Source organism: Symphalangus syndactylus, chromosome 4 (genome assembly GCF_028878055.3).
Source record: "Symphalangus syndactylus isolate Jambi chromosome 4, NHGRI_mSymSyn1-v2.1_pri, whole genome shotgun sequence".
Lineage (NCBI taxonomy): Eukaryota > Metazoa > Chordata > Mammalia > Primates > Hylobatidae > Symphalangus > Symphalangus syndactylus.
Window position 1 is genome coordinate 17,903,923 of NC_072426.2, and position 14,709 is coordinate 17,918,631.

At 38.2% G+C, this 14,709-nt stretch overlaps 1 protein-coding gene across 2 annotated transcripts in view; it reads right to left on the reverse strand.

The window, feature by feature from the left end:
• The window catches only part of SH3BGRL2 (SH3 domain binding glutamate rich protein like 2), a 77,050-nt gene that overhangs the window by 19,069 nt on the left and 43,272 nt on the right, over window positions 1-14,709 (reverse strand). The gene's annotated exons all lie outside the window — the stretch shown is intronic.

Below are 14,709 nucleotides of genomic sequence, written 5' to 3' on the forward strand. Positions count from 1 at the left end.
GCAGGTTTGATACATAGGTATACATGTACCATATTGGTTTGCTGCACCCATCAACTCATCATTTACATTAGGTATTTCTCCTAATGCTATCCCTCCTCCAGCCCCCAACCCCCAGACAGGCCCTGGTGTGCGATGCTCCCTGCCCTGTGTCCAAGTGATCTCATTGTTCAATTCCTACCTAGGAGTGATAACATGCGGTGTTTGGTTTTCTGTCCTTGTGATAGTTTGCTGAGAATGATGGTTTCCAGCTTCATCCATGTCCCTGCAAAGGACATGAACTCATCTTTTTCATGGCTGCATAGTATTCCATGGTGTAAATGTGCCACATTTTCTTAATCCAGTCTATCATTGATGGACATTTGGGTTGAAGTCTTTGCTACTGCGAAAAGTGCCGCAATAAACATACGTGTGCATGTGTCTTTATAGTACCAGTGTTTGTTTTGCTATTAAAAATATTAAGTTTTGCAACATGATGAAAATCTTCAAGTTGAGTGGATGCTCCGGGCAGATGGGCAGTCTTCTCTGACTTTGGGCACCCCCAGGTACTGAGAAACCCAACTCTGGTTTTATCAGCAACACATATAATAATCATCTTGTCATGAAAGGAGACAAGGACATATGTTAGCATTTTCTCACCATTTATGGAGGCTCAGAAGCAGAGCCCAAGCACAACTAAGTGTATACAGTTGCAGTTGTTCTCAAGTGCAGTGTTTATGTAAGACTTTTGGGAACGTTGTCTTGAGATCATATATTTTAAGTGCATTTGGGATCTGTTTTGAAGCATGAAGAACCTAATCCCATTATTGGGACTCCAGCCTGGGCTACAGAGCGAGACTCCATCTCAAAAAAAAAAAAATAAAAATAAAATAAAATAAATAAATAAATAAATAATAAAAAATTAAAAAGAGGCAATATATAAAGCAAATGTTTGCAATCTTCTTTGAAAAGTAAAACTGACTGTTCCCCCTTTTTCCCATTCTCATTTGTCAAACTTTCTGTACTTGCATATTGATTTTAGTGCTGGGGAAATGAGCACTAATAAAAATAATGCTGAATAACCAATTAATTCATCATAAATACTTTTAAATATCTCTTTCCAGTAACTTTTTGTTAGACCGTAGTTGAAGACCATATTTTTTGTTTGTGTGTGGGCACTTGAAATATGTGTGTGTGTGTGTAGTGTGTGTGTATAAAATAATAGTGTAGTGTTTTAAAGTGAAATCTTTTTTTTTTTTTGAGACAGTGTCTTGCTCTGTCACCCAGGCTGGAGTGCAGCGGGGCGATCTCTGCTCACTGCAACGTCCACCTCCTGGGATCAAGCGATTCTCCTGCCTCAGCCTCCCCAGTAGCTGGGACTATGTAAAGTGAAATCTTATATAGGGATCGGGGATTTTTAAAACTGGTAATAATGGGATTAGGTTCTTTATGCTTAAAAAAAGATTCCAAACACACTTCTAATCCCAGGATAGTGTTCCCAAAAGTCTTACATAAACACCTCACTTGAGAACAACTGCAACTGTATATACGTAGTTGTGCTTGGGCTCTGCTTCTGAGCCTCTACCAATGGTGAGAAAATGCTAACACATCTCCTTGTCTCCTTTCATGACAAAGAATGAAGAGGAGAGGAGACACCATAAATACCAACTGCTGGTAATTTACCCTTCATACTCCTCCTGAAAATTAGTCTAATCAATCTCTAGCCTATTTTCAGACCTCAATTAACTAAGGCAATATGGGGGAATGCAGGCAGTTAGCCCCAAATCACTACTTCACAAAACTAGTAAAAAGCTTTAACATAATCTTATTTGGTTAGCAACTTGTCCAATGCTAAAGCACAAATCTAACATTCCACAAACAGCATCTAAAACAAAACTAACTCAATAGTTTTAAAACATTAAAACTCATGGAAAATGATATAAAGGTTATTTTTCGATAAAAACAGTTTGCCATCTGTCTCTCAGCTAAGCTGTTCTTTCTTCATTATAAAACAGAACTTTACATGGCTAACTCCAACCACATTTTCCACCCCACTTGGTTTTTCTCCCCAGCTTCACCTAATGCCTGACTCTAGATATGGCATCCTCAGTCAAACTGCACCAATCTGTCTTGACTATCTGATTAGCCACTGTGTTTTTTTCCCCTTGAGGGTTAATCCACAAACTTGTTAATGTGCCCCTAGTCAAATGAAACTTGACTGAATTTCCATTTCCAACCACCAGTTAAAAAATAAAAATAAAAGAGAACTAATAAATTTAGCAAAGTTGTAGGATACAAAAACAACACACAAAAAATATCAGTTGTGTTTTTAGACACTAACAATAAATAACTGAAACATAAAATTAAGAAAACAATTTTATTTACAACAGCATCAAAAATAATAGGAATAAATCTAACCAAGCGGTAAAAGACTTGTACACTGAAAACTACAAAACATGCTGAAAAAAATTAAAGGAGATTCAAATAAATGGATATCCCATGCTCATGGATTAGAAGATAATATTATAGATGTCAATAATACCCAAAGCAATCCACAGATTCAACATGATCCCTATTAAAATTTCAACAGCAATTTTTGCAGAATTAGGAAAAAACAAATCATCCTAAAATTGATACGGCAAATCAACGGACCCTGAACAGCCAAAACAATTTTGAAAAAGAACAAAGTTAAAGGACTTACATTTTCTGATTTCAAAGCATATTACAAAGATATAGTCATCAAACAGTGTGATTCTACATAGAGACAGACATACAGACGAATAGCACAGAACAGAGAGTACAAAATAAACCCTTCTGTATATGGTCAAATAACAGACAAGCATATCAAGAGAAAGGCTTCATTGAGAAAAAAGATGGTCTCTTCAACAGTATTGGGAAAACTGGGTATCTACATGCAAAAGAATGAAGTTAGATCCTAATGTTATACTAGGTACAAAAGCTAACTTGAAATGGATTGAAGACACAAACCCAAGGCCCAAAACTATAAAACTCCTAGAAGAAAACACAGGGGAAAAGCTCCATGGCATTGGATTTGGCAAACACTGATTTCCTGGATATGATGCCAAGAGCACAAGTAACAAGAGCAAAAATAGACAAACGGGACTACATTAAGGTTAAAACCTTTTGTTCATCAAAGGACACAATGAACAGAGTGAAAAGGCAATCTATGGAGTGGAGGAAAATATTTGCCAATCAGATAGCTGATAAGGGATTACTACCCAAATATATAAAGAACACCTACAGCTCAAAAACAAAAAAATCAAATAACCTAATTTTAAAATGGGCAAAGAACCTGAATAGATACTTCTTCCAAGATAATATACAAATGGCTAACAAACATATTCAAAAGATGCTCAACATCACCAATCATCAGAGATACGCAAATCAAAACCACAATGAGTTATCACCTCACACTCATTAGAGTAGATACCATTTAAAAAATAACAAAAAAAGTTGGTGAGGATGTGTAGAAGTTAGAACCTCTCTGCAGTGTTGGTAGGTAATGTTGGTAGGCAAAATAGTACAATTGCTATAGAAAATAGTTTGGCTGTTCCCCCCAAAATTAAAAATAGAACTACCATACAATTTAGCAATCTCACTTCTAGGTATATATTTAAAAGAAACTCAACAGGGTAAACAGACAACCCACAAATGGGAGAAAATATTCACAAACTATGCGTCTCACAATGGTCTAATATCCAGAATTTATAAGGAACTTAAATCAACAAGCAAAAAACAAATAATCCCATTAAAAGGACATGAACAGACACTTCTCAAAAGAAGACATAAAAGCAGCCAAAAAAAAAACATGAAAAAAAATGTTCATCATTACTAATCATCAGAGAAATGCAAATCAAAACCACGATGAGATGCATCTCACATCAGTCAGAATGGCCATTATTAAAAGGTCAAAAAACAACAGAAGCTGGCAGGGCTACAGAGAAAAGGAAAGGCTTATACACTGTTGGTAAATTAGTTCAGCCACTGTGGAAAGCAGTTTGAAGATTTCTCAAAGAACTTAAAACAGAGGTATCTTTCAACCCAGCAATCCCATTACTGGGTATATATCCAAAAGAAAATGGATTATTATACCAAAGAGATACATGCACTCATAGGTTCATTACTGCACTATGCACAATAGCAAAGACATGGAATCAACCTAGGTGCACATCAATGATATACTGGATAAAGAAAATGTGATACATATACATCATGGAATACTATGCAGCCTTAAAAAAGAATAAACTCATGTCTTCTGCAGCAACATGGATGGAACTGGCGGCCGTAATCCTAAGCAAATTAAAACAGGAACAGAAAACCAAATGCTGCATGTTCTCACATATAAATGGGAGCTGAACATGGAGGACCCATAGACATAAAATGCAAACAGTTGACACTGCAAACCACTAGAGTGGTGACAGAAGGGGATATGCATCAAAAAACTACCTATTGGGTACTATGCTCACTATCCCAGTGCAATATACCCATGTAATACACCTGCACATGTACTACCTGTATCTAAAATAAAAGAAATATAAAATAATTCTAAAAATTAAAAGAACTGAAAACAGGATTTCAAAGAGATATTTGCACACCGATGTTCATAGCAGCACTATTCACAATAGCCAAGAGGTGAATTTAATCCAAATGTCCATCAATGGATGAATAAATAAACAAAATGTGGCACATACATACAATGGGATATTATGCAGTCTTAATAAGGAAGGAAATCTTGTCACATGCTAGAACATGGATGAACCTTGAAGATATTATGCTAAGTGAAAGAAGCCAGTTGCAAAAAAACAAGTAGTGGGTGATTCCACTTAGTTGAAGTATCTAAAGTAGATACTTTATATAGAGAAAGTAGAATAGTGGTTACCAGGAGCTGAGGAAGGGGGCAAAGGGGAGTTGTTTAAGGGATATAGTTTCAGATCTGCAAGATGAAAAAGTTCTAGGGATCTGTTTCACAACAATATAAATACATTTAATACTACTGAACTGTACACTTAAAAGTGCTTAAGATAGTAAGTGTTATATGTTTTTATCACAATAAAGAAAATTTAAAATAAAAATAAGAAAAATTATATAAAGAAATCCAAATCATCTGTTTGCTGAATAGAGAGAGAAAAGAAATGAAGGAGGAATAGGTATTTTCCTTTAGTATAAGTGGGTGAGTTTTCATTTCTGATGCATTGCACAAATGCCAGTTCCACTGAGAGAGAACAAACAGTTAAAACCTTGGACATGAGGCCCAGAGCTTTCTAAAATCCAAATCAGACACTACAATTCATCATAAAAGCCAAAGTGTTGGGTCCTTTACCTTTAGAATCTCATCACCCACATTCTCAGTGAAGGAAGAATCCTGCTCACAGTAAGCATTGATTCCACTCCAGAGAATCCACAAGAATAAGTTGTGCTGGTTTGGGTTCTTGATGCAAATAACTGAGAAAGATGCTAGCAACTTTGAAGGAGAGGAATTATGAATTATGGAGGTATCATAGGGAGTTGGCAAGACTCCGAACTAAAACTAGAGGACCAGTTTAGAAAACAGAAGGAATTTCCCTGTCTAGGTAGCCAAGAATACACTCACGTCACACCCCAGATCAGCTGCATAAGGACACTAGCCACAGCTATGGTTGGCCCCATCACCCCTGGACACTCACTGCCACATACAACCTCCAACTGACCCCGTATTTCTACATCATCCCCTCAATGTTCAAATTCTGGGGTAGAAAAAACTGATTGGTCATGCCAGGGAGATTCCATTCAGTGGGGAACTCCTTCCAAAAGGCAAGATATTCAACTGCTAAATGAGAGAGAAGGCAATTGTCTACACTGGTTACCAAGTAGCTTAGCAGCTGTTTACTCTATGCCTCACATGCCTAGCTTATCCAGGTTAAAATAATAATTTTCTGTTTTTAACTGTACTTTAAGTTTTAGGGTACATATGCACAATGTGCAGGTTTATTACATATGTATCCATGTGCCATGTTGGTGTGCTGCACCCAGTAACTCGTCATTTAGCATTAGGTGTATCTCCTAATGCTGTCCCTCCCCCCTCCCCCCACCCAAGAACAGTCCCCAGAGTGATGTTCCCCTTCCTGTGTCCATGTGTTCTCATTGTTCAATTCCCACCTATGAGTGAGAACATGCGGTGTTTAGTTTTTTGTCCTTGCGATAGTTTACTGAGAATGATGATTTCCAGTTTCACCCATGTCCCTACAAAGGACATGAACTCATCATTTTTTATGGCTGCATAGTATTACATGGTGTATATGTGCCACATTTTCTTAATTCAGTCTATCCTTGTTGGACATTGGGTTGGTTCCAAGTCTTTGCTATTGTGAATAGTGCCGCAATAAACATACGTGTGCATGTGTCTTTATAGCAGCATGATTTATAGTCCTTTGGGTATATACCCAGTAATGGGATGGCTGGGTCAAATGGTATTTCTAGTTCTAGATCCCTGAGGAATCGCCACACTGACTTCCACAATGGTTGAACTACTTTACAGTCCCACCAACAGTGTAAAAGTGTTCCTATTTCTCCACATCATCTCCAGCACCTGTTGTTTCCTGACTTTTGAATGATGGCCATTCTAACTGGTGTGAGATGGTATCTCATTGTGGTTTTGATTTGCATTTCTCTGATGGCCAGTGATGAGCATTTTTTCATGTGTTTTTGGCTGCATAAATGTCTTCTTTTGAGAAGTGTCTGTTCATGTCCTTCGCCCACTTTTTGATGGGGTTGTTTGTTTTTTTCTTGTAAATTTGTTTGAGTTCATTGTAGATTCTGGATATTAGCCCTTTGTCAGATGAGTAGGTTGCAAAAATTTTCTCCCATTTTGTAGGTTGCCTGTTCACTCTGATGGTAGTTTCTTTTGCTATGCAGAAGCTCTTTAGTTTAACTAGATCCCATTTGTCAATTTTGGCTTTTGTTGCCATTGCTTTTGGTGTTTTAGACATGAAGTCCTTGCCCATGCCTATGTCCTGAATGGTAATGCCTAGGTTTTCTTCTAGGGTTTTTATGGTTTTAGGTCTAACATGTAAGTCTTTAATCCATCTTGAATTAATTTTTGTATAAGGTGTAAGGAAGGGACCCAGTTTCAGCTTTCTACATATGGCTAGCCAGTTTTCCCAACACCATTTGTTAAATAGGGAATCCTTTCCCCATTTCTTGTTTTTGTCAGGTTTGTCAAAGATCAGATAGTTGTAGATATGCGGCGTTATTTCTGAGGGCTCTGTTCTGTTCCATTGATCTATATCTCTGTTTTGGTACCAGTACCATGCTGTTTTGGTTACTGTAGCCTTGTAGTATAGTTTGAAGTCAGGTAGCATGATGCCTCCAGCTTTGTTGTTTTGGGTTAGGATTGACTTGGCGATGTGGGCTCTTTTTTGGTTCCATATGAACTTCAAAGTAGTTTTTTCCAATTCTGTGAAGAAAGTCTTTGGTGGCTTGATGAGGATGGCACTGAACCTATAAATTACCTTAGGCAGTATGGCCATTTTCACGATATTGATTCTTCCTACCCATGAGCATGGAACGTTCTTCCATTTGTTTGTATCTTCTTTTATTTCACTGAGCAGTGTTTTGTAGTTCTCCTTGAAGAGGTCCTTCACGTCCCTTGTAAGTTGGATTCCTAGGTATTTTATTCTCTTTGAAGCAATTGTGAATGGGTGTTCACTCATGATTTGGCTCTCTGTTTGTCTGTGATTAGTGTATAAGAATGCTTGTGATTTTTGCAAATGGATTTTGTATCCTGAGACTTTGCTGAAGTTGCTTATCAGCTTAAGGAGATTTTGGGCTGAGACAATGGGGTTTTCTAGATATATAATCATGTCATCTGCAAACAGGGACAATTTGACTTCCTCTTTTCCTAATTGAATACCATTTATTTCCTTCTCCTGCCTAATTGCCCTGGCCAGAACTTCCAACACTATGTTGAATAGGAGTGGTGAAAGAGGGCATCCCTGTCTTGTGCCAGTTTTCAAAGGGAATGCTTCCAGTTTTTGCCCATTCAGTATGATATTGGCTGTGGGTTTGACATAGATAGCTGTTATTATTTTGAGATACATCCCATCAATACCTAATTTATTGAGAGTTTTTAGCATGAAGTGTTGTTGAATTTTGTCAAAGGCCTTTTCTGCATCTATTGAGATAATCATGTGGTTTTTGTCTTTGGTTCTGTTTATATGCTGGATTACATTTATTGATTTGCATATGTTGAACCAGCCTTGCATCCCAGGGATGAAGCCCACTTGATCATGGTGTATAAGCTTTTTGATGTGCTGCTGGATTCGGTTTGCCAGTATTTTATTGAGGATTTTTGCATCAATGTTCATCAAGGATATTGGTCTAAAATTCTCTTTTTTGGTTGTGTCTCTGCCCAGCTTTTGTATCAGGATGATGCTGGCCTCATAAAATGAGTTAGGGAAGATTCCCTCTTTTTCTATTGATTGGAATAGTTTCAGAAGGAATGGTACCAGTTCCTCCTTGTACCTCTGGTAGAATTCGGCTGTGAATCCATCTGTCCCTGGACTCTTTTTGGTTGGTAAGCTATTGATTATTGCCACAATTTCAGAGCCTGTTATTGGTCTATTCAGAGATTCAACTTCTTCCTGGTTTCGTCTTGGGAGGGTGTATGTGTCGAGGAATTTATCCATTTCTTCTAGATTTTCTAGTTTATTTGTGTAGAGGTGTTTGTAGCATTCTCTGATGGTAGTTTGTATTTCTGTGGGATCGGTGGTGATATCCCCTTTTTCATTTTTTATTGCATCTATTTGATTCTTCTCTCTTTTCTTCTTTATTAGTCTTGCTAGTGGTCTATCAATTTTGTTGATCTTTTCAAAAAACCAGCTCCTGGATTCATTAATTTTTTGAAGAGTTTTTTTGTGTCTGTATTTCCTTCAGTTCTGCTCTGATTTTAGTTATTTCTTGCCTTCTGCTAGCTTTTGAATGTATTTGCTCTTGCTCTTCTAGTTCTTTTAATTGTGATGTTAGGGTGTCAATTTTGGATCTTTCCTGCTTTCTCTTGTGGGCATTTAGTGCTATAAATTTCCCTCTACACACTGCTTTGAATGTGTCCCAGAGATTCTAGTATGTTGTGTCTTTGTTCTCGTTGGTTTCAAAGAACATCTTTATTTCAGCCTTCATTTCGTTATGTACCCAGTAGTCATTCAGGAGCAGGTTGTTCAGTTTCCATGTAGTTGAGCGCTTTTGAGTGAGTTTCTTAATCCTGAGTTCTAGTTTGAGGGTGCTGAAAAAAATGTATATTCTGTTGATTAGGAGTGGAGAGTTTTGTAGATGTCTATTAGGTGTGCTTGGTGCAGAACTGAGTTCAATTCCTTGGTATCCTTGTTAACTTTCTGTCTCGTTGATCTGTCTAATGTTGACAGTGGGGTGTTAAAGTCTCCCATTATTATTGTGTGGGAGTCTAAATCTCTTTGTAGGTCACTCAGGACTTCCTTTATGAATCTGGGTGCTCCTGTATTGGCTGCATATATATTTAGGATAGTTAGCTCTTCTTGTTGAATTGATCCCTTTACCATTATATAATGTCCTTCTTTGTCTTTTGATCTTTGTTGGTTTAAAGTCTGTTTTATCAGAGACTAGGATTGCAACCCCTGCCTTTTTTTTTGTTTTCCATTTGCTTGGTAGATCTTCCTCCATCCCTTTATTTTGAGCCTATGTGTGTCTCTGCACGTGAGATGCGTATCCTGAATACAGCACACTGACAGGTATTGACTCTTTATCCAATTTGCCAGTCTGTGTCTTTTAATTGGAGTATTTAGTCCATTTACATTTAAAGTTAATATTGTTATGTGTGAATTTGATCCTGTCATTATGATGTTAGTTGGTTATTTTGCTCATTAGTTGATGCAGTTTCTTCCTAGCCTCGATGGTCTTTACAATTTGGCATGATTTTGCAGTGGCTGGTACCGGTTGTTCCTTTCCATGTTTAGTGCTTCCTTCAGGAGCTCTTTTAGGGCAGGCCTGGTGGTGACAAAATCTCTCAACATTTGCTTGTCTGTAAAGGATTTTATTTCTCCTTCACTTATGAAGCTTAGTTTGGCTGGATATGCAATTCTGGGTTGAAAATTCTTTTCTTGAAGAATGTTGAATATTGGCCCCCACTCTCTTCTGGCTTGGAGAGTTTCTGCCGAGAGATCCGCTGTTTGTCTGATGGGCTTCCCTTTGTGGGTAACCCGACATTTCTCTCTGGCTGCCCTTAACATTTTTTCCTTCATTTCAACTTTGGTGAATCTGACAATTACGTGTCTAGGAGTTGCTCTTCTCGAGGAGTATCTTTGTGTTGTTCTCTGTATTTCCTGAATCTGAATGTTGGCCTGCGTTGCTAGATTGGGGAAGTTCTCCTGGATAATATCCTGCAGAGTGTTTTCCAACTTGGTTCCATTCTCCCCGTCACTTTCAGGTACACCAATTAGACGTAGATTTGGTCTTTCCACATAGTCCCATATTTCTTGGAGGCTTTGTTCATTTCTTTTTATTCTTTTTTCTCTAGACTTCCCTTCTCGCTTCATTTCATCCATTTCGTCTTCCATCGCTGATACCCTTTCTTCCAGTTGATCGTATCGGCTCCTGAGGCTTCTGCATTCTTCACGACATTCTTGAGCCTTGGCTTTCAGCTCCATCAGCTCCTTTAAGGACTTCTCTGTATTGGCTATTCTAGTTATACATTTGTCCAATTCTTTTTCAAAGTTTTTAACTTCTTTGCCTTTGGCTTGAATTTCCTCCTGCAGCTCGGAGTAGTTTGATCGTCTGAAGCCTTCTTCTCTCAACTCGTCAAAATCATTCTCTGTCCAGCTTTGTTCCGTTGCTGGTGAGGAACTGCATTCCTTTGGAGGAGGAGAGGCACTCTGCTTTTTAGACTTTCCATTTTTTCTGCTCTGTTTTTTCCCCATCTTTGTGGTTTTATCTACTTTTGGTCTTTGATGATGGTGATGTACAGATGGGTTTTTGGTGTGGATATCCTTTCTGTTTGTTAGTTTTCCTTCTAACAGACAGGACCCTCAGCTGCATGTCTGTTGGAGTTTGCTAGAGGTCCACTCCAGATGCTGTTTTGCTGGGTGTCAGCAGCGGTGGCTGCAGAACAGTGGATTTTCATGAACCGTGAATGCTGCTGCCTGATCGTTCCTCTGAAAGTTTTGTCTCAGAGGAGTACCCGGCCGTGTGAGGTGTCAGTCTGCCCCTACTGGGTGGTACCTCCCAGTTACGCTGCTCGGGGGTCAGGGACCCACTTGAGGAGGCAATCTGCCTGTTCTTAGATCTCCAGCTGCGTGCTGGGAGAACCACTACTCTCTTCAAAGCTGTCAGACAGGGACATTTAAGTCTGCAGAGGTTACTGCTGTCTTTTTGTTTGTACCCTGCCCGTAGAGGTGGAGCCTACAGAGGCAGGGAGGCCTCCTTGAGCTGTGGTGGGCTCCATCCAGTTCGAGCTTCCTGGCTGCTTTGTTTACCTAATCAAGCCTGGGCAATGGCGGGCGCCCCTCCCCCAGCCTCACTGCCACCTTGCAGTTTAATCTCAGACTGCTGTGCTAGCAGTCAGTGAGACTCCGTGGGCGTAGGACCCTCCGAGCCAGATGCGGGATATAATCTCCTGGCGTGCTGTTTTTTAAGCCCGTTGGAAAAGTGCAGTATTAGGGTGGGAGTGACCCGATTTTCCAGGTGCCATCTGTCACCCCTTTCTTTGACTAGGAAAGGGAACTCCCTGACCCCTTGTGCTTCCCGAGTGAGGCAATGCCTCGCCCTGCTTCAGCTCACGCATGGTGCGCTTCACCCAATGTCCTGCGCCCACTGTCTGGCACTCCCTAGTGAAATGAACCCGGTACCTCAGATGGAAATGCAGAAATCACCCGTCTTCTGCGTCGCTCACGCTGGGAGCTGTAGACCAGAGCTCTTCCTATTCGTCCATCTTGGCTCCACCCCTCAAAATAATAATTTTCTAATTCCAGAAAACAAAATAAAAATGTACAAGCTTTCTGGATCGTGTCACTCGCAATGTGGTAGGTTTCTACAGGTTAACCAACCAGATGAGACCAGTCAGAAACTATCACTAGGTAAAGCAAGGTGCACAGAAGCAGGTGAGATGAACAAGGCCTGTGGTTAGTTGCCCTCTAATGCTTATGTCAAAGTCAAATTTACCTAACCACGATAAGAGCCGACACTGTCTCAAAACTCTTGCCAGAACAGACTGTGATGACAGTGCGTACGCCAATAGCTGTCGTGACCACCACCACAGGACTAACACTGTTCAAGCAGAGAAGATGCCATTTAGCTGGCACAGTTTAACCAATATGTAATATAAACCTCTAGCCATCCCAGACAGTCTACTTGAAAAAATTTCCACAGACTTCAAAGGGCAAAGATACATAGATAGCTAGAAGAAGTCATAAAGAGATAAAAATAAGGAGTAAAATTAACTATATTTTACATTATATTCTTTTATTCATTCAATATATTCCTCTATTCAAACAGCACTGAACACTTCTGCTTTTATCATGATAGAACAAAGATGTCTCCACCTCCTTTCTCTCAATAAGTCAACAAAACAACAAAGATTTTCAAAATAGATTTTATATATATATGTATATATAAAATAGATTTTATATGTATATATTTATATACAAAATAGATTTATATATATTTATATATAAAATAGGTTTATATATGTATATACAAAATAGGTTTATATATGTATATATAAAATAGGTTTATATATGTATATATAAAATAGATTTTTTATATATATATTTATATATAAAATAGATTTTTTATATATATTTATATATAAAATAGATTTTTTATATATAAAATAGATTTTTTATATATAAAATAGATTTATATATTTATTTATATATAAAATAGATTTTATATATATGTATATATATATTTTTGTTCTTTCTCAGAAAGAACAAAAATCGAATAGGTGGACATTAGAAAAAAAAGATTAAAGTATTAGAAAATCAATGTAAGAAATCCAATATCCAAATTAATAGGCACTCAAGAGAAAGGGAACAAGGAAAAACGTAGGGAGAAAATTTTCAGGAAAAATAATATAAGAACACATGTAATCAGCAATCACAGAATTTCTTAAAAGGCATACTGAGCACTCAGCACAATGAATGAAAAACAGCTCATACCATAGTAATTCACCAAAAGATGTGGTGAATACATATATGATTAAGAGATTAAAATTTTTCATAGAAAAAACTGACAAAAACATAAATAATCAAGGAAAATGGCATTAGACATGTCAATTGTAGCAGCGAAAACCAAAGGACACTGAATCAGTATCATCAAAATCCTTTCCAACCCAGAATTCTGTACCCAGAAACTACCACTAAACCATAAGACTAGAATAAAAGCATTTTCAAAGTCTCGAAGTCCGAGGGACAGAAAACTGCTATATTTTTGTTTTAAGCCTTCTAGCACTATTTTACTTATAGCTTTATTTTATTTTGAACTATATACTTTGCAAACATTTTCAGCTATTACTTCATTTAGGTCTGCAGGCACAAGAGTACATTTTATATCCTTGGTAATCATGAATAAAATACACCCTTGGTTACCACATACTTCTCTCAAATAAAATATAAAATAATGATATTAAAAACCCCATAAAATAACAATTTTCATTTTTATATAATAATATGCTTAACAAATGCTTTTGAAATGATCACACAGTAAGACAGACATTATCCCTTGCTTAAAGATAAGAAAACTGGGGCTTAAAAAGATAAGTAACTTTCCAAAGGTGTCCCAGCTGACATAAGGCAGTACTAGTACTCAAACTTATGTCTAATGCCATGTTCAGGATTCTCCTCAGGATGCTACAGGTAAGAATTCCCTGTATAATCTACACATGGCTTTATATTGCAACTTCTCATTCCCCATTACGCACGTGGGAGAAAGGATTGTTTTCTTTGAAGCCACCAAAGGCTGTTATTCCTTTCCTCCATGCTAATTACAGCCTAGCTATTTATTTAATCTCAAGCACCTCAGCTCTGTAGCTCCTTCTTCTTTAGACCGTCCTTAAATAACTATAGTACAGGTCCAAGAATAAACACTGACTTAGATACTTAGAGATATGGCAAAAGGCAAATCCTAACTTACTCATTAGAAAGAAGTTTCTCAATTATTTTTCTTAACCTAAGGAGTAAGAAAGTAGGTAGAGAGATGAAAGCGACTTCTTCATCTTCTCGTATGCTACATGCAGCAGGAAAGCACCTGATATATGTTCATATATGAGGTGCGCTGATATTCTTAATGATCCCTCTGGCTCATTATCATAAGAAATGGAACTCTTGTTTACAATCAGCTATTAGCAGTTATTTATACCATAAGGGATATTCAAAGATAATTATCCCCCTCTACTACTGCCCCCTAAAATGTATTAATAAAAAAAAAATTTGAGCCGGGCGCGGTGGCTCACGCTTGTAATCCCAGCACTTTGGGAGGCCGAGGCGGGCGGATCACAAGGTCAGGAGATCGAGACCACGGTGAAACCCCGTCTCTACTAAAAATACAAAAAAATTAGCCGGGCGTGGTGGCGGGCGCCTGTAGTCCCAGCTACTCGGAGAGGCTGAGGCGGGAGAATGGCGTGAACCCAGGAGGCGGAGCTTGCAGTGAGCCAAGACTGCGCCACTGCACTCCAGCCTGGACGACAGAGCGAGACTCCGTCTCAAAAAAAAA